A 21940-nucleotide genomic window follows, 5' to 3' on the forward strand; every position below is an offset into this window, starting at 1 on the left:
ACAATGAGAAGAAACCAAAAATAGGTAAACCAATTCATGACGAGTGTGCTCATATCTTACATAGGAAGTTAGGACATGCAAGTTTTCCTGTAGTACAAAAAATGACTGAACACGCAGAAGGTGTCAAAATAAAAAATTGTGAAAATTATTTGGAATGCTCAGTATGTAAATCTACTAAATTAAAAACTAGTCCCAGGCCAAAAAAATCCACCAGATCAACTAACAAAATTTTTGACTTAGTACACATGGACTTAGTTGGCCCATTAACTCCATCAATCACTTATAGAAAACGTTACTTCCTAACAATAGTAGACGATTACAGTCGCTATGGTTTTGTTTACACATTAAAACACAAGGATGAAACCTTTCAAAAATTTAAGGAATTTTACAAACGCATAGAAACACAACATAATATCAGAATAAAACAAATTATGACAGATAGGGGATGTGAATTCATGTCTAAAGAATTCTCCCAATGGTTAAAGGATAGAGGAATGCTACATTACACGTCTAGTCCATTTTCTGCGTTCCAGAACGGGATTGTAGAGAGAAAGAATTCCACATTACAAACCATGATTAGGTGCACATTAGAGGATGCTGGTTTAGGCAAACAATTTTGGTCAGAAGCCCTACATTATTCAAATTACACTCAAAATAGAACCTGGTCCAGTATTGTGAATAAGACACCATATGAGGTGATGTATAATAGGAAACCAAAATTAGCACACATGCACATATTTGGGGTCACTGCAGACGTACACATACCCAAACAGTTGAGAAGAAAGGGAGAAAACGTATCCAGAAGACTAAGATTTATGGGATATGAAACTGGCACCAAAGGGTACAGATTCATTGATAATAATAATAAATTTATAGTTTCCAGAACAGCTGTGTTCCATGAACAGGCCAACTGGTCTAAATTACATCTTAATGAAATATTTCCAAATAAATGCAAAGATACCAAATCTCGTGAGGAAGGGACAATAGAAAATCAAAATGTCAACAAAAATAAAAACAAAACCAAAACATGGACAAATAGTCAACACAAAATAAAGACAGACACATTAACAAAAAAGGAAGCAAGATATTTGCATGACTACCATAGCAAACCAGAAAGAGCTATTAGGAACAACAGAAATCAAATACCAAGTAAATACAGAGATTACATAATGCATATGGATGGTGAACAAATAACACCTAATACATATGAGGAAGTATTAAAACTCCCTCGTGAAGAAAAGGAAAAATGGGAACTAGCTATGAAAAAAGAGATGGAAAGTTTGCAAGGATTAAATGTATTCACACCTGCGATTGCACCTAAAGATAAAACAATTATTGGTACCAGGTGGATTTATAAAATTAAGAACCTAGAAGGAGGCAATACCTTATACAAAGCTAGATTGGTTGCACAAGGTTATGCACAAAAATATCCGGAGGACTATACTGACACATACTCCCCCACAGTAAGAACAGAGAGTGTTAAAACAGCTCTAGTAGTAGCATCCGCACTCAATCTTGATGTATTTCAATATGACATACAGACTGCGTACCTACACGCAAAACTAGATAAGGAAATATATGTAAGAGCACCTCACAGTCAATACACTAATAAAAATGAAATTTGGCTATTGAACAAGAGTTTATACGGATTAAAGCAATCTGGCAAAAGATGGTACGATTGCTTGGTAAAAGTACTTAAGACCATGGATTTCAACGCTACCACTGCTGATAACTGTTTCTTTGTCAAAAAGAGTGATGATCAAATTGAATTTGTATTGATTTATGTAGATGATATTTTATATATAGGAAAACACAAAGAGAGAAGAGAAATCTTTGTAAACAAGTTAAATGAACATTTCTCGTTGAAATCTCTAGGTAAAGTAAACAAATACCTTGGTGTACAAATTAACAAAACTAGAAGGGGATTCAAACTTACTCAGAAAGATAAGATTATTGAACTTCTAAACAAATGCAATTTAAACAATGCCAAACCCTGTGACACTCCTATGCAAACTGATTTCCTTAGAAATACTGATGAATCTTCCCCTGAATTCAAGGATAATACATTTTATAGATCAGTCATAGGTTCACTTCTTTATATATCTAATTGGACCAGGCCAGATATTGCATTACCACTCAATTTATTATCAAGGCACGTTAGCAAACCAACAATGTATCACTGGGAAGCTGTCAAAAGAATTTTAAGATATCTGAAAAGTACATTAGACTTTTGCCTAGTATTAGAACCTAGTGATAATAAAGAACCAAGACTTACATGTTACGCAGATGCGGATTGGGCTGGAGATATATCATGCAGAAAAAGTACTTCTGGTTATATTTTTCTGTTAAATGACTGTCCAGTTTACTGGTACACTGGTAAACAAGAACTGGTAGCCACTTCAACCACAGAAGCGGAATATGTTTGTTTATCCAAAGCTGCAAATAACCTTGTATGGTTTAATGATTTAATTTCAGATGTTTGGAAAAAACCTGCTTTGCCTTTTGTTATGCATGAAGACAATAAAGCGGCCATTGAAATATCTAGATCCGATGCCATTGGACAAAGATCCAGGCATATAGATATAAAATTTAAACATGTGAGACAATTGTCTCAAGATGGATTTATCAAAGCAGTGCATTGTGATACCTCTGAACAATTAGCTGACATATTGACGAAGCCTTTACCTTCTAAACAGCACAAATACTTAACTTCCAAATTGTATGTCTTATATTGTCCTGAATCTGAATGTAATTGGTGTTGTATAGCGAACCGGCATTTAGAGGGGGATTTGTCAGATGTAAATGCCTTATTCCCTAATGTGTAAATAATGTATATATGGGATATCAGGGGTTAACTTATTCTTTGACTCTTAATGTATTCATAATTCACCACTCCCACTCTTGGCTCCACCCTTTGTATATATAAGGAGCCACCTTCACCATTTTCTTTGCTTCTATCTGTGAATATTCAGTGAATATAGAATGCCTATTATAATTAAAGAGAAATATATTTAAACCTCTAACTCTCATTATTATTATTGAGTCTGATCCTAAAAATATTGCAACAGAGTTCATTTGATGATGATATTGCATCATACTCATCCTTTGTTGTTCTGAAAGAATAGCCTCAACCTTTTCTTTATTACAAGTGAGATATTCTTATGAACCAAATTATTAAAACTGTTTCATATTTGCTACTGGATACACCTGTCTGAAATAAATCTATCCAAGAGTAATAAGCACAACACAGATGTTAACTGCACCACACCCTAATTCAAGGTTCTGAGTCAAGCTCTTTGGTGCTGAATTCTCACTTCAGAGTGCCAGCTAGCTTATCTGCAGCTATCATACTTTCTCATAGGCACAAAGTACTGTGGTGCAGGGCCCTATATATGTTTGTTGACTCAGAAGCCACATTTAACTTAAAAGGTTATGCCTCTAAAAAATCAGCTTAAAATAACCAAGTTACAAAGGAAGAACGAGGAACACATTGTCTGTGTGTGGTCATCTTTGCAGATAGTCATTCCCAGGTTTAGTATGGACCTCCAACCTGAGACAGCCCCTGCCTGAAATCCAACACTTTCCATTTGGTGAGTTGAATTTGGTGGCAGAACTTGTATTTTCTTTCTCTCTTTTGTGACTTTGTCTGAAGACTTTAGAGATAAATCCAGCTAGCATGGTTACTGTTCAGCAGATTCAATGTATTTTATTTTATTTATTTAATGTTTATTTATTTATTTAAAAGATTTGTATGGCCACCCATCATAAACAACTCAATTAAAGAATTGCTGACAGATCCTGAATGCCAACTTCAACTGAAGGTGACTTCAAACAAAATACTCCTTCATTAAAAACAGCAGCATAATTATAATAATAAAAGTAGCAGTACCATTGCATGTTCTATTAATTATGTTAGTTATCAAGACAATTATTTGTTCACAAGGCATAATGAAGCTCCAAAATATTTTTGTTAAAGTTCTCCATTTTGTAACCATTGTAATCAGCAAAAGCAGTGCCTCTGTTCCACATAACATTGATTTAAGCTTAATACTGATCTTATGTCATACTTAGCGTTACTTATTCCCTTAAGCATAAGATTAACCAGTGATCAGGTCAATAGACTTTTTAATAATATTGTTTTGCATAAAGTGCCCTATAGATTCCCTTCCCATCAAAGCATGTAATTCATAAAGAAATCAATAAATGCCAATAATCATAAGTATTGATCCGCAATCAAAATGGCATGTGTAAGGAACACCATGAAATTGCTTCAATTCATTGTTTCCATTTTATCTTATTAACATTCCTATCATTGAAAGGTAAGAAATTAAAGAAAACAAATGGCCTCACCTTGCACAATGAGGTGGGAGGATCAAAAGTTCTACTTCCTTTTAGTCCCTATTGATTTTACAGAGATTTCTGTGTCTAAACCCAAACTCATATTTAGCTGAATCGCATGATAATCAGGTCAATGAGATTAAGGAGTGGGGGAAAGATACAGCTCAAAAGAAAGTCAAAAGAAAAAGAGGCAAGTCAAAAGAAAAATTACTAAATGAAACAAGCTGTATTTCCTGTAAATGCCTACAGATATTAAGTGTAATTTTAGAATAATGTTTCCGCTTCAGTGTCTTTCTTTTGTGAAATATTGCACATTTACAGAAAGCTGTGTTTATCTTTCATGCATTGATGTATATAGTCATTTCAGAATTGAGCTGGTAACTCCATTTTGGGATTTTCTGTCATGGGAACTCATAGTCCCCCTCTTTCTCAAATTCAGATATTTTTTTAATGGTAGTAAAGTTTGTTCCCATTAAATCTATCACTTACTAGCTATCATATGCAATATTAAATAGGCAGGTTAAAAAATAGTTATAGTGGTAATAGTTTTTCTAGTAATACTTTTCTTTCTACTCATTCCTTTGTGCTCCAGATTCAATGAACAACCCACTTCAGTTATGTGATCTGAAATGTCTATTTCATCTTTAAAAATTTCTTTCACTACATTATTTATTTATTTATTTATTTATTTATTTATTTATTTATTTATTTAATTGGCTGCCCATCAGGGGCGAGTTTCAAAACCCATCACTATTGGTTCACTCGTGGGTGTGCGCACATGGGTGGCACGGGTGGGCAGAGCCTCCCGCCGCTACCAGTTTGCCCGATCCGGGGTGAACCGGTAGAAGCCACCACTGCTGCTCATCTTAACACAGGGTAACTCTAGGTGGTTTACAGTCATTAAAATGTATCTATACATGTAAATTAAAACATAAATAAATTAAAATGAAACCTTAAAATCTAACAGCATGTGGGTAGGGTGGAAAGAGATGGGATCTGTTGTTTCTTGATTAATCACCTCCACTGCACTATTCCCCCATTGGGATCCTAAGTCAATTTGCAAAGCCAAGTGTTTAGGTATTTACAAAAGGATAGGAGGTTGGGGCCAATCTCACATTGTGGAGCAAGATGTTTCAGAGGGCAGAAGCAAGAATGGACTTCCCGGACTCCGGCAGCCAGAATAATTGGCCTGATGGGACCCACAGCACACAAGTGGGATGGACCAATCCCAGTGGCATGAGATAGTCCCTCAAACAGCCTGGATTCATGCCATGAAGGACTTTAAAGGTGATTACCAGAACCTTGAATTGCATCTGGAAGCAGATTGGCAGCCAATGCAGCTGAAAGAGCAGTGGGGTTACAGGGGCCATTCTTGAAGCCCCCAAAACAGCCTGTCGCGCTCTACTCTGCATCAGTTGTAGCCTCTAAATGCTCTTCAAGAGTAGCTCCACGGAGAGCACAATATAATAGTCCAACTGTGAGATTACTAAGAACGACTGAGTGCAAGGAACCCTGATCCAAGAAAGGCCGCAACTGTGCATAACACAAAGTTATGCAAAGGTTCTACTAGCCATGACTGTCACCTGCTCCTCAAGCAGAAGTTATGAGTCCAAGACAACCCACAAGTTACAAATTGGATCTGTCTGGGGCAGTGCCCTCCATCCAGAGTCAAAGATGCAAAGTCACAGGTCCTGGAGCTCCATGTAACCAAAGCCATTTGGTTTTGCTAGGATTCAGTTGAAGCCTGTTGCCCCCATCCAGGCCCCCACAGACTCCAGGCACTGTGAGAGGGCAGCCACAATATCATTTGGATCACCAAGAGTGAAAACATAGAGGGGTGGGGAGGTTTTTTTTTGCCTTTGCCTTTGCCTTACTTGCAATGATCACTATGTATGCTATTTTTTCTCAAATTCTATCTCATCTTTTCTTCTAGGAACCCCAAAAGGCACAGATGTAGACCACCCTTTTAATGTTTATAACCTTAAGCCTGTAGGATAAGTTCCACTGATAGTGAGTATCTGGTCCAAAATTACTTTCAGAGCTTGTCCCTAGGCATGGTAATGAAACTCACTCTCAGAATGAAATTGACAGTGAAATATGCAAGGGCAAGGCTCGAATAAACAAATCACTTTATTTTGATAAAATATTTTTTTACAATACTTTTTAAGAACAAGGCTAGCTAGTGAGCAATCTAGGAATCTAGATGTATGTTTTAAAGCCTGCCTTTTTTTACCCCATTCATAGACTAAGAGGTTGTTTATTGTTCATTATTTCTGAGAGCACCTACATCATTTTTAGGTAATAGTTTTTTCTGCTCTCAGACTCTTTACTTACTGACTTTACATTTACATTTCAGGGTTGAAAGAGAACTTTAACCGGGTCTCCTTGGTTCTAATCCAAATCCAAATGGTTTTGTCACAATGTTCTTCTCTCTGGGGCTCTCTCTGCTAATTTGATTGATTCTGAGGCCGGTTTGTTTTGGTTGGGAAGAGACAAAGAACTGTAGTTGATATAGACTTAAAACTCTGAGCAGTGGTAAAATCTAATTTTTTTTATTACCAGTTCTTGGTGGGCGTGGTGTGGCTTGGTGGGCATGGCAGGGGAAGGATACTGTAAGATCTCCAATCTCTCCCCACTCCTGGGGGAAGGATATTGCAAAATCTCCATTCCCATCCCACTCTGGGGCCAGCCAGAGGTGGTATTTGCCGGTTCTCCGAACTACTCAACATTTCCACTACCGGTTCTCCGAACTGCTCAACATTTCAGCTACCGGTTCTCCGAACTGCTCAAAATTGCTGCTACCGGTTCTTCAGAACCTGCTGGATTTCACCCCTGAGTCTGAGGCTCAGTATATATTCTTCCTTGGAGTCACTGATTTCCTATGTGCAACTTTGGTGTCAGTGTTTGGCTTGGCAACACAGCCTAGAATACAGACTTGGTCCATGGAGGATGTACCTATTTCTTCTCCAAATTTATATCCATGCTTCTTGCCTTTTTTTTTCTTTTTTGAGAATCTAATTGATTCTTCCAGTCAGAACTTTATCTTTATCTTTCTCTTCTCATTTGTTATTTCATCTTATATTTGTTTTGCAGTTTAATCCTCACCCTATACAATCAAATCACATAAATGTCCTTAAATTGGGTGCTCATTGTTGCATTTAATCGACATATATTTATCATTAATTCATTCTTGTCCAGTGATACTTCCATATAGCAAACTGCAAAAAAATACTACAGGCAACTGATTCCTTCAGTATGCGTTCTTTTAAATAATCCACTGCTAATTATGTTTCTACCAGTATTTGCATGTGTCAAAATTTCTTTATTCATTTTCTTATCATTAATAAGCATTCTACCAAGTACACAAATTCATTAATTTGCTATGACTTTTACCATGTATATGCAACTTGCAATCATTCACTCTGTTTTCTGTATCAAACATATAGTCTTTAATAGTTTCATTTTCAGTTTGATACTTCTCATCATATGATACTATTTAACAATAACAAAAAAATCATTTGGTTCTCAATTAACAACACATCATCATCTGCATTCCAAAGTACATGATTGTTACATTCCCAACAAATGCATACCTATAATGTCATCATACATTCTTTACACATTTATCCATAAACACATTAAAGAAATATGGGAATATCACATATTCTTGCCTTACCTCCTGAACCATTCATTAAGCATTCCATTTGTTTTCATTCATGCTTAACTGTTATTATATTCAGCTCTATATTTGCACAAACATTCCATTGCTGAAGACTATTCAGGTTATTGCATACTTCCCTAAATTAATAAATGTGAAATAATTTATGGAGAGCAAAAATTATCCCTACTTGCCTGTCATCTTCATATATTTATTTTACAAAATAGACTCTGTACTAATTTTACTAATTGGTTGCATTAATTTTACTCCTTTTTAATCTTTCAGTCAAAATTTTGCCAAATCCATTCTCAAGAAAATTTAACAAACTTATATTTTATTTTCTTCTAAAACTATTTTCTTCCAAGATCCATTCTTGATATTGTCAAAAAAACATTCTCTCTCCCATTCAGGACTTCTTTTCATTTTTATTATCTTGAACTAAGTCTTTAATCTTTCATTAGAAACAGTCAAATAAATTATGCTTTTAAAATTATATCCTTTCCTTTACTATGTGAATATGTCTGCATAAGAAAAATTTAAACTTTATATTATTTTCAAAACTAAGAGATCTTTTTCTCAACAATTCTTGGATTATTGAATTGTCCAGTTTCTGTACTGCATCAACTTGTTTTGCCCATCTCTTAGTGTCACAATAATTTTTTTCTTTAAAATTATGCATAATATTTTCAAAACAAATCACTGCTCCTTTATTATTACCATTCACTGGAACATAGTAGGCAACTTTACCAAGTTTGTTATTTTTAATTTCATATGTATGTTCCATCTAGATGACACCATACTTTCTAAACCACACACAGTTTATCTCTTTGGCTTATAATCATAACAACTCTGCCTGTAGTTCTTATGTAGATCCATCAATTTTACTCCAAAAATCAGATCAGCTTCATTCATATCAACAATGTCCTTTATTTTATTTTTAAACAGTTACAGCATATATAATTTTATTTCTTTCATTTATTAATTAGACAACCATATGGCCAGTTGAGTTATCCTTTGAAAGTAAGGTAGCACAGTCTGAAATGACCAGATTGAAATTTAAATTTTTGGTTGATCATAATCTTTTAACCCCAACTCTGGAACGTCTTGTGATTATGTAAGAAGAGTACTTATTATAAAAAAATGTGGTGGCTAATGAACTTCACTAATATTTATTTACATAAAAAGATCAACAGAAAGATCACAGGGAGGCAAAAAAGCAGTGGGAACCTCTGATCCAAAGGTGCTTTTCAAAAGGCAACTGAACTTTCTTGATTTTTTCCTTGAAGATATTTCACTTCACATCCAAAAAGCTTCTTCATTTCTGAACTGAACTGAAGAAGCTTTTTGGATGAGAAGTGAAATGCCTTCAAGGAAAACCCCCCAAAAAGTCCAGTTGCCTTTTGAAAAGCACATTTGGAACAACCATGATCTGGATGATTGAAATCTCCAGAGATGACTAAGTTTTGTCTTCCTGCCAGTTTCCCCATTGACTTTGCTTGTGGGAAGCTGGCAGGGAGTGTCAGAAATAACAATCACATGATTACAGGGATTCTGCAATGGCCACAATTTTGCAAATAAAGCTGATGTGAATCCTATGAGAATTTCAATTTCACAGAAGCAATGTCCTAAATATTTTACGCATTTGTTAAATTATCAGGTTTTAGATAATTGATAAAAAACCTATTATGGTATAATGCATTGTTTGGACTAACTTTAGGGTACAAAGAGACAAAATGATAAATACAGTGAGAGTTTTAATAGTATGTAGAGTTTTGTACTGTCCTTCAATTCTGGGTAAAGTTTGATGGTTCTCAAGTTCCTCCACCTTTTATTATTTTATTTTATCATTATATTTATTTTATTGTTATGTATACCTTTATTTGAGCACTCTGAATTGCTGGAACTAGAAAGGTATAACAGATTAAATAAATAAATATTTGTCTCTTCCATTCATCATGTCATCATGTTTTTGAACAAACAAACCTTGTGTGTGTGTGTGGACACGTCACATGCAAAAGTAAAGGCAGTAGTATTCAGTTTGGGCATTTTTTCTCAGCATGATTGATATACAGGATTCATTAAATTTAGATTATATTATAAATAATACTCAATAATAAATCCAATTATTCTCTCCTCTGGGTCAAGCTGTCCATATCATGGAGGGACTTATCATGATAGCCCAAAGTCCTCTTTTTTTTTTTAATTCAAGAAAATCTACTTCTTTAACTATAACTGGAAGCAGAGAAAGAATTGGCAGAAAAGGGGCAGTATCCATGTCATGAGCACTTTAGACTTATTTTATTAATTTATTTTTAGTCCAGGCGACTTCCTGGACAAGTACCTGCAGTTTTCTTAGCAAAAATTCAAAAGTGGTTGTCAATTCACTTCTTCCTAGGTCTGAGAGAGAGTGATTGATCCAAGATCACCCAGATAGCCTTGTGCCTAAGGCAGAACTATAATTTTCAGTGTCCTGGTTTAGTCTGATGCCTTAACCACTATTCCGAGAAGAATTATGGCTGACATGGTTAGGACACTAGGTTGGAGGCTAGCAAGCCAATGTTTGAGATGTGAGTGCTGCTGCTTAATGGGTGAGCTCCTGTATTTCACTCTAGCTCCTTGACAGGAACATGAAAGTAGCCTCTCACCAGGCGTCCCCTGGGTAATCTGCTGTTATCTGCTAATCCCTTCAATCCAGAAACACCTTACACCAGGGCAGGGGTGGGTTCTAAATTTTTTTACTACCGGTTTTGTGGGCGTGGCTTATTTTGTGGGTGTGGCTTGGAGGTCATGTGACTAGGTGGGCGTGGCTAGCTGGTCAGAGTCATTTCTGGAGGGTCCTCGCACTTACGACCAGTCCTCGCACTTACGACCCGACTCATTTGTTTGCTTTTAACACTGATCAGCTGTAGGACGGCCCTTTGAAGCCCCGCGGCAAGAGTTTAAACAGTTTTTTTCCCTCTAGTCATCAGCTGGGACTCAGGAGGCAGCAATAGATTGGGGGTGGGACCAAATAAAAGGTAAGAATAACGTGGGGGGTGGGGGATGGGAGGGCGGGGGGGAGAGAACCGGTTTGGTGACATCATATCATCACCGCTACCGGCTCAGCCGAACTGGACCAAACCAGGAGGAACCCACCACTGCACCAGGACTGTCAAACTCCTGACCTGCAGGCTGGATGCGTCACATGCTGGCCACATCCACACACAGTTTAGCGAAGGGGGAAAACATCCCAATACATCATGTGACACCACTGTGATGATGTGAGTTTGACACCCCTGCCTTACAGCATGGCCTCCAACATGAACATGACAGGAACTACTATTCCAAACTGGCTATCAAATGGTAATATTAGCCCATAAGAAATATAGGATTTTAAATGTCTACAGAGTGGCAGTTGTATTAGATTTTAATTCCAGACTTTACTGACAGTTCTGCACTTATGTAAATTTGCTATTGTTTTAGGGAATCCTGTTATCAGCTATTTTAAGCCAGGGATGTCAAACTCATGTCGTCACGGTGGCATCATGTGATGTATCGGAACTTTTTCCCCCTTCACTAAACCAGCTGTGGGCATGGTCAGCCTATGACGCATCTGGCCTACAGGCCGGGAATTTGACAGCCCTGTTTTAAGCTAATGTCCTAAACCAGGTTTTTCTAAATTATGTTCTCTCAATAAGTTAATACTAAATATGTACAATTCTTACAAATCATGGCTATACTGGACATTATTTTCATTATTATACTACCAACATTTCTGGAGGGCAGCAGTATAGGGAACGCTTGCATTGAAACATTTGCATTCTTTAGACCTCAAATAATAAAATTTACTAATGAACTAGCTTTTTTAGAAAACAGTTCAACATAACTTGAAAAAAATCAAGGAACAGTTATACAAATATAAAAGATATAACATATTTTTCGGAGTATAAGACGTACCTGAGTATAAGACGCACCTTAATTTTGGGGGAGGAAAACAAGAAAATAAGAATTCTACCTCTGCCTACCAGCATTTAAGGTGGCGCTGCTTTACGCTGCCCTCCTCCTCTCCTACAAGCGAGAGGTGCCTCAGAGACTCGGCTGGGAAAGAGGGCATCGATTACTGATAAGTTCTTTTCCAGAAAACTTATCAGGGTGCTCCTGCGATCTGCAGAGACTACTCGTTTTCCCCCAAAGAGACCCCTCACATGCTCTGGGGGGAGGGACAGAGCAGAGCCTGAGGAACAAACCTCTTTGGAACGGTCTGGGAGGGAATCTGCCCGGCAGCTTCGGGGAACAAGGTGGGTGCCACGATTTGGAGCTGGTCACTCCTCTGGCCACCCAGCAGGCAGCTTAGGGCAGACAATGGTCGCAATGACTTCACTCCCCAGCAATGTGAGGAGAAGCCGCCTAAACCCTCTCCACGCCCAGGAGCCAAGCCGAGCCAAACGGGAGCTCCTAAAGTGAAACATTCCTTCTCTCCAGCCATTGCTGCCCGGATTCCCCAATGCAATTTTCAGAGCCATGTTTCAGGTGGTGGGCAGCCAGTTCCCCTGCAATGTGCAGCAGGGAACTGGGAACCGTTTTGGATTTGGGGAGGGGATTGCAGTGCTGCTGTCTGAAAGTGCTCTTCTTCCCATTGCACATTCCTATTGCCATGCGGCTCTGCAATGTGCAATGGGAAGAAAGGCACTTTCAAGTGGCAGTGCTGCAATCCCCTCCCCGAATCCAAAACGGTTCCCAGTTCCCCGCTGCACATTGCAGGGGAACTGGCCGCCAGTTGCCTGAAACGTGGCTCTGAAAATTGCATTGGGGAATCCGGGCAGCAATGGCTGGAAAGGAGGGACGTTTCACTTTAGGGGCTCCCGTTCGGCTCGACTCAGCTCCTTGGCGTGGAGAGGGCTTAGGCGGCGGTGCCTCACATTGCTGGGGAGTGAAGTCATTGCGACCATTCTGCCCTAAGCTGCCCGCTGGGTGGCCAGAGGGGTGACCAGCCGCAAACCGTAGGGCTCGCCTTGTTCCCCGAAGCTGCCAGGCAGATTCCCCCCCAGACCATCCCGAAGAGGGTTGTTCCTCAGGCTGTGCCCTGACCCAGATCCCTGCCACCTGGAACTGCCCGAAAATGTCCAAAGGGTGGGGGCTGGCAGGTGGGCGGGGCTGCATTTGGCGTATAAGACGCACCCAGATTTTCACCGCCTTTTTGGGGGTACAAAGGTGCGTCTTATACTCCAAAAAATACGATAGATTGTATCTTAATTTGGAATCACTGATAGTTGATAACTTTAGAAGCATGCAACTTTTTCCTCGTGTAGCCTTGTGTGGTATTTAATAAAGTGCAAGAGTTGAATTGTTTTCTCGGCATTTCCCTTTGCCTAGCTACTGTCAGTTAAAATCAAATTCTTAATGTTAATCATAATTTCCTGTGAAAATATTGCATGGTGGTAAATATAAATTATTAAAGCCAAATGCACACCAAGTGATTCATACATTCTATTAAATAAATATTTTTTATATGATGGTATGAAATATTTGTGTGTGTGTGTGTGTGTGTGTGTGTGTGTGTGTGTGTGTGTATGTAGGTCTTTGGTTATTCGGGTCTTCTCCCACGTAAAATTGGAAGTGTCTTGGCGACGTTTCGACGAAGTCTCAGTCGTCATCTTCAGGCTGGTGTTCTCGGCTTCGTGCTTCCAGGAGCAATGTGAGATCGCAGCTGTCTCTTCCTTTTAACTGCTAGTGGGGGTGTGAGCTGATTGGGTGGGAACTTGGCTGTGTTCTGATTGGGTGGAGGTGTGTTCTGATTGGTTAGGGGCTTGGCTGTGCTCTGATTGGCTGGGGGTGTGTTCTGTTTGGGTGGGGGCTTGGTTGTGCTCAGCTTAGTCTGAGTTGCAGGGGGATTTGAGCTGGTGAGCTGCGTTGTTGTTGTTTGGCTTCGTGTTTGTGGCCGTGCGAGCTCTTCATGGTGGGTGTCAGTCTGCTTCATGTATGGATTGGAGGGGTTTAAAGTGGCTAATGATGCAGTTGAGGTCTGGCTTCTGGTCCTTGGTCGTGGCTCATTATCAGTGTGGGTTTGAGTCTGCTTTCTGCGTGGATGTGTGATGGTGACATCAGGTGTGGCACTCGTGAGTGTGGGTCTGGTGTCATTCGTCGTGTTAGGGACTCGTTTGTCAATAAGGGCGGGTTTCCAAATGGCTGGTAGGTGGGAGGTATCGTCTCGTTTGTTCATGCTGTGTGGGCGTTTTTCTATCTCGATGGCTTCTCTGATTATTCTGTTGTTAAAGTGTTCAGTTTTGGCGATAGTTCTGGTCTTTTTAAAGTCAATATCATGTCCTGTGGCTTTAAGGTGTTGGACCAGGGAAGAAGTTGGTTCCTCTTTTCTGACTGAGTTCTTGTGTTCTTCTATGCGTGCACTTATTCGTCTGTTGGTTTGTCCGATGTATGTGGTGGGGCAGGCGGTGCATGGGATTTCATATACTCCTTGATTTTCTAACTCAATTTTGTCTTTGGGGTTCCTTAGGATGTGGATATTTTTCGGTTTGTGCAGAATGCTGTCTTGATGTTATGTTTGTGGAGGATTTTGCTTATTCTGTCTGTGGTGCCTTTTATGTATGGGAGGAGGGCCTTGCTGTTTTCTTGTTCTCTGTCTTGGATTTTAGTGGGGGTTTCTTTTTGGATTAGGTTGGTGATCTTATTTCTTTGGAATCCATTGGATGTGAGTACGTTAGTGAGGGTGTGTAGTTCGGTTTTTAGGTGTTGTTCATCAGCTAAGCGTTTTGTTCTGGAAATGAGTGTCTTGGCTACAGAGTTGATCTGGGCAGGGTGGTAGTGTGAGAGTGCGTGCAGATAGCGGTTAGTGTGTGTTTTCTTCTGGTATATAGTGTGTCCTAGGGAGCCATTGGATTTTCTGTAGACTAAGACATCCAGGAAGGGAAGTTGGTTGTTCACTTCTGTTTCCATGGTGAACTGTATTTTGGGGTGTAGGCTGTTGAGGTGTGTGAGGAAGTTGTCCAGTTTTTCTTTCCCATGTGGCCAGATTATGAAGGTGTCGTCCACATATCTGAGCCAGAGTTTGGGTTTGTGATCGGATTTTTCTAGAGCTTGGGTTTCAAAGTATTCCATATAGAGGTTGGCAATGACAGGTGAGAGGGGTGATCCCATGGGTGCTCCTTCTGTTTGTTTGTATTTCTGTCCATTATAGATGAAGTATGTGTTGGATAGGCAGTGGTTGGTCAGATCTAAGATGTGCTTGGGGGGGTTATATTTGTTTTGGATAACTGTCAAGGCTTCTTTGATTGGTACTTGGGTGAAGAGGGATATGACATCAAAGCTCACGAGTAGGTCACTGGGCTGTAAGTTTTGTTGCTTTATGATGTCTATGAACTGGAATGAGTTTTTTATGTATGAGGTGATGGATTCTGCATAGGGCTGTAGTTGTTTGGCGAGAAATTTGGCTAGGTTTTGTAGAAGTGACCCTATGGAGCTGACTATGGGTCTAAGTGGGGTTCCTTCTTTGTGTATCTTGGGGAGACCCCAAGATATATATATGAATTTGAGTGTGTGTATATGCACACATACACATACATTCACATATGAATACATTAAACTAATTCTCCTTTTACCCCATAAGTTGATGTGATTTTTATGGACAGCTCTCATAAAAGTGCTAAACATATTTAGAAATGAAATATATTAAATAAAAATAAAATCTACTAGGGGGAAGTAATTGTAAATATTTAATGATATAATTAACTCTTATTAATGTAATGTTCTTTATTTTTTCAGATGAAAAATTCAAAAGACTTCATCTCTCTTACTTTAATGAGATGGTGTGTTTATCATAATTATTATGTATTTTCATTATCATTTGAAGAATATTAATAATTCACAGAAGTGCAATGGGCCCGATCCTGCTGCCAACTAAGTCAGGAAAGGGCCAAAAATGTAAAGCAGGACAAAATAAGGCTCATGCAATTTTATAGTAGTAACAGCAACAAAGAAAACTGGAGCAGCTGCTGTTAATACATTTTGTATTAACATTTCATTTTGTTTTGAGGCATCTTGGATTCATAAACTGGAAATAAGCTCAATTCTCTTCATAGGAATCTAATGAATACTGAATCTTGAGTAGGTGGGTCTTAATCAATTGACAGACTAAATTAAAATACTTGTATCTAGCCTATCACATCATCCACTCCTGTATAAACTTTATTTCAAAGGTCTTTCCTTATTTCCAGAGCTAGGTCTCACAAGATGGTAGTTTATTTTTCATCAGTTCTAAAGGTTGGAGCATCAAGAATAAATGTAGGTAGGGTATTGTGTGCTTAAAGTTATCTATAATGAGTTATATTAAAATAAAAAGCTGTAGCAAGGCCGCAAATGGCTTAATCAGGATGCTAGTGAATGACAGGATATATGACTCTTTGCCTCACACTGTGGCATGATGCCAGGTCACAAGCTTTTGTGTTTTTCATTTGTGTGGGAAGAAAGTAGAAAGTCTAGTCCTCCCAGGACCATGGCAACTCTCAATGGCCTCCACTATCTGAGTTTTAAAAAACTAGTGTCAAAGGCGAAAAGTAGAGGATCAAGTAGGCAAGTAGGGCAAGGATGGATAAACAATCCTCATTCTGTCCATGCCTGTCCATCCAAAAGCATGACCAATACCATTTTCATCCCATACCTGAATCCTAGCTAAAAGGATCCAGATAATCCATTTCATCCAAGGCTTCTGAAGCTGTTATACAGTCATCTTCTCAATCACCCTCTGCCCAAAGACAAGGTTAGATACTGGATGAAAATTGTCCAGGATGCTGGGGTTCAGTGATGGCTCCTTGAGAAGAAGGTGAACCTAGATCACTTAAGAGATAAAAGAACAACCTTTTCATTCAAAGAATTAATCCATCACTAGAACCCATCACATGACATCATCACTCACCCCCAGGCCGAAAGGAGCATGGATTTAAAGAGCAGCTAGCTTAACTCAGTCCTAAAGATCCTATCCATTTCCTCAGGTCCAACAACGGTCACAGATAATGGGCAAGACTCTACCACATGCATTCCCTTTGGACCTCATCACAGCCAGTGTCTAATTGTGAACAAATTCAAGTGATTTTTCCAACAAATGATGGCAAATTCCTCTACATGTCCTGCAAAAGATTGCCCTAGACGTCTTTAGACAGATTCATGTCACCCAAAACAAAGCTGCAGGGCAGCAATTTACAAATGCAATAAAGGCAGGGAACTATGTTGCTTCATTACCCTTATCGTTAGAAGATAGTCCTTAATAGCAGCACTAATCTGCATTCTATCATGTTCATCCTTAGCTGAGCACCAGAAACACTCCAGATATATCATCTCTCATTTCATCTCCCTCAATTAGTCTATAAACTATGGAGAGAGGTTAGAGGTTGCATGGGTGCATGGGTTCAGTCCAATCCAATACCTTAGCAAACCCATTATTTCAGGCATCAGCCAAGGCTTTGGATGGACTGTGCAACAATTCTCTGTGAAACATGCCTAGCTTCATCAGTACTCGGGGGAAGACTGATCTAACAGGTTGAGCATCCTTGCAGTTCAGGTGGCACTAGAGAATCCCATGGAAATCAGGATGTGAGCTGATCATGACACCCCAATTTCAGATCATATACTCATTGTTCTGGCAGGAACACCAAATCTGGAGTGTGACTACTGTTCCATATCAGGTTCTGGATGACGTGAGATAGGCCCAGAGCTGCCATGTTGACCATTAACTCTCAATCCAATTTAGACCTCATTCCTAGATTGAAATGTCCAAGAACTCTACTGGTGGCCCTGAAATAGCATCAGGGAGCTTGGTCAGGGAGGTTGTTATGCAGCAGTGAGGCTAGTACAACAGCAACAGTCCTAACTGATCCTTAAAACCAATTTTTAGACAAATGACAATTGACCCTACCTTTCCAGAGTGCTGGCTGATGCTACACCCAAACATCACTAGGCATATTTCTTTTTAATTTTAATTTTCATTTGATCCAATTCCAAACAAAAGCTAAATACAAATTTTAAACAGATAAGCACTAGATTTACCCAAAGGGAGTTGGCTTATACAGATTTACTTGAGTAAAATTATTCAACCCATAAACAAAGTGTTCTTTGCCAAAACTGTACAGTAGTCTTTCTTATGTTCATTGCACAATCTTAAACAAAATATGTTCTGTCAAAACCAACTTTGACACTCCAAACAATATTTTACAATTAAGTCCACAAATGCTTTAGATCTTATTCCCCACCCCCACCCCCAAAGAACTTCAGAGGGTTTTCCATGTCAGAAATGTTTTGGAAACCAGTATTTCCTATTCAGTTCACCAACCATTTTACAAGTCAGCTCTCAGGAAAGAGTTTTTCCATCACTCGGCATATTCTGAAAAAGCTGTCCCTCTTCTGGACTGAGCTAGATTTCAATAAGACATGTCATGTCAGTCCTTTCATCAGTGATTAAATCACTGATGAGGAAGACTTTATTGCAGACCAACAGTTTTTTTAAAAAAAACCCATCTCATGATCATTAACAGTAAACATTTCATAAACCTGAAGAATTCTTCGGCTAAGAGAAAAGTTTCCTGTAATTGGTACGATTGAAATCTCCAGATAGCATAAAATGGTTTTATTAATCCCATGACATTAAAAGAGGTGAACTGTATTAAATCCAGATTCTCAAGTTTAGATGTTTTATTCATCTGTCTAATAGAGGTTCACATGATAATATTCTTTAATAGACTTTAAGGCTAAGTACAGAGACAAGCTGTGTTTGTCTATGATGGTAATTGAGTGAGGAATACATGGATTATGAACTATCCCAAATCTACATAGATGCATCCTTATCAAAATTACTGTCTCCTTTCATGGTTTAATATAATTTCTGTAAGGCAGGTTTATGCTTGTGCTAATATAAATGCACAGTTATTAGATATATTAATTTGAAAACTTTTGGATCATACCCAAAAGCTGAATAATCACATTAATCTTTTTTGTAATTTATATCTTCTCTCACTCAATATACTACATCTTTATTTTTAAAAGAGATCGATCAGTGCTCTCACTTGACTTGCTGAGATTATATCACAATTACGGTACATTATGGATTAATTACAAGGTACACCAATGACCAAAAGGCTCAACAGGAAAGGGGACTACATGATGTATAACATATTGTTGAAACTATAAATCACACTAACTCTAGTTGATGTGACCAATGAGAATGGTTGCTCAGGGTTATCGTTCAGCAAGAACTGGAGAGCAATAGAATCCTTACCCACAGATCCTCAAAATGAAGTCAATTAATACCTTCCAAAGAATGTTGTGAACTTTCCCAAGACATTTGCATATCCACTGGTAAAGCAGAAGGCTAAATAGATGTTTTGGTAAGAGGGCTCTAATTGCATTCACAACTTTAGGGCTGGGAAGTAGACGAGTATGAACTATGACAATACTGTGTGATCTCTGCTTCATAGCAGTATCAGGGACAGTTGCACATGTAGCTATGCTGCTCCATATCCAACCTTTCCTACAGAATTCAGTGTGATTTTTTTAAAAAAATCCTCCCATTCCTCTCCCCCGCCTCCACCAGCAGTTTGATAAAGGTTCAGGAGGGAGATCATCCCAAGTAATCCAGCAGCTTCCATGGTTGGGGGAAGACATGACCTTGGCTTTCCTCATCTTAAATCAACAGCTAAATAAAAAAAAACTATCTTGATATAATTCTGTAATGCTATAAATTATATGAACTTCATGACATACAATTTCAAGCTCAAGAAGAACAAGACAGATAAAGGATAAAGATCAATTGGAAAAGAACAGTTGATGGACCTCCAGATTATGTATGTATGTATGTATGTATGTATGTATGTATGTATGTATGTATGTATTTATTTATTTATTTATTTATTTATTTATTTATTTATTGGTTTGATTTATATGCCACCCTTCTCCGGAGACTCAGGGTGGCTTACAATGCGTTAAGCAATTTAAACTCTAATATTAGTGTCTATTCCTGACAATAATGAAATACGGCTATGTAATTCTTCCAAGAATCTCTTGCTTTCAAATTCTAGTTAATTCACTGATTTCTGTAAGGCTTCTTCAGCTCCCAACGATCTCTAGGAGGTGACAGCATCCTGAATAAAAGGATTGTGAGATTACTAGTTCAGTCAGTAGTGTGAGCTAATGCTTTGTTTGTTCTTTAATCACAATTATTCTGCCTTTGGGAATTTAAATCTTATTCTGCTGTCTAAGAACTGGAAACAATGAAGATTCTGGGTGGAAAAATGGCAAACTGGTGTATCTCCAAAGAGCAGGGATGATGCTAAGGTGTAGAACCATGACTGGGCAGGAAGCCTGGTTCGATGGTGCTTCTCCAAATAAGGAAAACCTAAAGAGGTTGCCCATATATGTTTTAGAAGGCAGCTTCTCATGAGAAAATTTGAAGAACCCTGCAAGCAACTCTTGAATAAGAGCCCTAGAAGCTGAAGCAGAAAGATCATGTTTGCAGCCTAAGTAGAGCCTGTAATGGACATTCAGTCTTACCTAACTTTTCTTCCTAAAATGTATTCTAATTGTTTAAAAGCCACAGAAATCTTTGGAGCAGCAGAATAATTAGACCTTCTGGTGAGTGATCCTACAGCAGGGGCCGAGAAATAGAAAGAAATAAGTACAATGATTTAAAATAACCTGCAGCAAAAAAAACTTTCTAAGAATTAAAAAACACAAAAATTCAAAATGGATAAAAAGTTTGGTTGAATTTGGATTTTGCTTATTTTGAAGTATTTTTGAATAAACAAACAAATATATATATATACCGGCAAATAAATATTATAGAGCTTCATGGGAAAAAGGATTGTTTGTATTCTTTAAGAGAAATGATTGATTTTTATAAATGAAGAATCAAGGGATTGTCTTTAAAGTTCATAGATTGTTGAAGGGATCAAATTGGATTAATGATTTAAGAATTTAGACAAAGAAAAAGAAATAAAAAGAGGAGACTTTTCCCTTTTGTTTTTGCTTTCTCTTGTTTGGACAAATAAAAGAGATAGAGAGATGGCTATTACTAAAAAAGCAACAATCGCTAAAACAACAAACACTAGGAAAATATATTATACTAGGGATATTACAAAATATGTTTGTGCAATGGAGATGGAAATAACAACCAGAGAAATGAATGAAGATGTCGATATGGCATTAACAAAATTAAGAGTGGAAAAAGAGGTTTCCGAAACTGAAAGCAATTTTGATCCAACTTGGGAAAAAAAGTATTAAGGACAGAGCTGTTTTGATAGAGTTTACGGAATGAAAGCCAACTGAGTATAGTGGTTAAAGAATTGGCCTAAACCAGGAAGCTGTTTAGTCCTGCATTAGGTATGAAAAACTAGATGACTGTGGGCCAGTCATTATCTTTCAGCCCACCCCACCTCGCAGGGCTATTGTTGTGGAAAAAATAGGAATAAGTATTGTGTATGTTTGCCACCTTCAGTTACTTATAAAATAATAAAGAACGGATAACTTCTAATAAATAAGTTGGAGGTTGTAAGAGTACTAAGGTGTGAGGGAAAAACTGAGATAGCTCACACAATTTGTATTTTTGATTCAAAGTAATACAGATATCATTTCTCCAAAGATCCATTTTTATTTGCCTAAAATCTCATACCTAATGATATATTATTATCTGATTAGGGCCAAGCATATTTTCCATACTAAGGAAGAGCTTAGGGTGTGACAAGAAAATCACCAGGTAAGAAATTCCAAAGCAAACTGTTTAAATTTGCATTGACAAAGGTGTGAAATAATTTAGCCACACAATGGCATAATTAAAACAGCCTGGTTAATTGCTTCTGCCTCTGGCATGAAAGAGTTAATTCATAGGTACTGTCAAGACAGGCATTTTGCTGAAATATTAAGTGATTTCATAACCACATAGCAGGTCTGGTTTGGCCAGTTACTTTTTTC

General features: G+C 38.2%; 1 long non-coding RNA gene across 4 annotated transcripts in view; it reads left to right on the forward strand.

The window, feature by feature from the left end:
- The window catches only part of LOC117655011 (uncharacterized), a 44216-nt gene that overhangs the window by 12511 nt on the left and 9765 nt on the right, over positions 1–21940 (forward strand). For 3 of the 4 annotated variants that reach the window (XR_004588489.3, XR_004588488.3, XR_004588491.3), the window contains exons 3-5: positions 3517–3590; positions 6272–6348; positions 21668–21725. This is a non-coding gene — a long non-coding RNA (uncharacterized LOC117655011). The remainder of the gene's footprint in view (positions 1–3516; positions 3591–6271; positions 6349–21667; positions 21726–21940) is intronic. The other variant, XR_004588490.3, reaches the window with a different exon arrangement.

The sequence above is a fragment of the Pantherophis guttatus genome, chromosome 4, assembly GCF_059756535.1.
Source record: "Pantherophis guttatus breed Tessera chromosome 4, ASM5975653v1, whole genome shotgun sequence".
NCBI lineage: Eukaryota > Metazoa > Chordata > Lepidosauria > Squamata > Colubridae > Pantherophis > Pantherophis guttatus.